We start from the raw sequence: 1,604 nt of genomic DNA, 5'->3' as shown, positions 1-1,604 counted from the left end.
CACACACGCACACACACGCTGAAATACCAACTGATGAACACACACACTCCAGAGATGCTGCCTGGGGAAAGGTTTCGTAAACAAAATTTAAAACTCTACAAAAATAAAATAACAGTATAAAAATGCCTTTACATACACACACAAAATTAAATAAGCATTTACTTAAGTTCAAAAAAAGAAATACAACATTATTGCACAAAATGAAAAACAGTTTGTTCTTAAGTGTATAAACTGTTAAAAAAAAGTAACACTGAACCTCAGGCAGCTTGGCTGCGAGGGTCGAGGCGAGGTCAAGTGAACTTGGCGACAGCATTGCCGCCAAGTTCAGTAGCAATAAACAAGAAAACAGGAATAGACCTGAAACAAAGATGAGAAAAACAAAATACTGAAAGTAACATAATACTGAAACTACAAAACTGTGAACAAAAGTCATGCAGAAATGGAAAGGTAGCGATAGGAGAAAGATGCAGAGCTGAGGGCTGTTGTTCCATGTCGTGGCAGCCCCAGAATGAAAACTGCTGGTCTCTGGTCCTCTGTCTGCCTGTCCATCCTCCTTCGAGACGAACGAAGAGCCAGGGTTTGCAGCCAGAGAGGAGGAGAAGGAGGAAAAGTTATGGGAAGAGGAGTGGTTTCTATCTGCTGAGGCTAACCGGTAGACTGTCCCTCTTCCTGCGTCGCCAGGTGTTGCGGTGATACTGTGTGTGTGTGTGAGCGTGTGTGTGTCCACGGTTAGCCAGAGCGGGGCCGTTGACCAGTGGCGGGTTGTGGAAGCCCTTCACATTGAACTTGGTTCCGTTCTGAGGAGGGGTGGAGAGACAGGAGGGATACAGAAAATTTTTATAAACAAACTTAATTTGAACTTTGAGCCCTGTAGATCAACTTCTAAAAAACCCAGTAAAAAAGTTAGTTTACTGCCAACTAGCTGTACAGTCATAATAATTAATATACAGATATGAGACTGGTATCAATCTTTTCTTCAACTCTTGGCAAGAAAGTGAAAATGTCTAACTATTCCTTTAATAAGCCAGCAGGCCCTAAGAACTAAAAACAAGATGAAACCATTACGCATCATGTCCCCGTTTATCTAATTTCCCATAGCAACAGGTACACGTCAGATGTTGGAACATCAGGCCTCACTGATTGTGTTGTTGTTTACTGATCATTATGGATTACAGATGGCAATTTCATTTTTTATGTAACCTGTTACACGACTAGTCTGAACAGAGTGACAGAGCGAGCGAGGAGAGAGAGGAGTGAGTGTGAGAGATATAAATCAGACACTTGACAGAGAATGGAGCCTGTTGAAGAGACACAGAAAATATGGGATGTTTGAAAGAGAGTGAACTTGTGCGAGTAAGAGAGACAAGTTTGTCTTGACAGTGTGTGTGTGTGTGTGTGTGTGTGTGTGTGTGGCATCCGGCGCCTACCTTGTGTGTGTGGCTGGAGTGGGGGCTGGGCGGAGGCTGGGGGCTGGAAGGGGCAGGGGCATGAGCATGGGCTGGGGGGGGCATGTGGAAGAAGGGGGGGAGCCCGGTGTCTATACACACCTGTCTGCCAGGTATGGAGTGCATTGCTAGACCACCGGGCAGTGAGACGCGAGCCTG

At 45.0% G+C, this 1,604-nt stretch overlaps 1 long non-coding RNA gene across 1 annotated transcript; it reads right to left on the bottom strand.

Annotated features, from left to right (window-relative positions):
* Positions 1 to 69: 69 nt before the first annotated feature.
* Positions 70 to 1,598, bottom strand: LOC111669520 (uncharacterized). The gene is made up of 2 exons (XR_015438244.1): positions 1,428 to 1,598; positions 70 to 797 (listed from the first exon to the last, which is right to left on the bottom strand). It is a non-coding gene; the product is annotated as an uncharacterized LOC111669520 (long non-coding RNA).
* Between the last annotated feature and the right edge of the window lie 6 nt (positions 1,599 to 1,604).

Source organism: Seriola lalandi, unplaced genomic scaffold (genome assembly GCF_002814215.2).
Source record: "Seriola lalandi dorsalis isolate HSWRI2012SDOR001 ecotype SW California unplaced genomic scaffold, Sedor1 jcf7180002004939, whole genome shotgun sequence".
Taxonomy (NCBI): Eukaryota; Metazoa; Chordata; class Actinopteri; order Carangiformes; family Carangidae; genus Seriola; species Seriola lalandi.
Note: the sequence above shows the minus strand (reverse complement) of the source record. Positions and strands in the feature narration are given on the sequence as shown.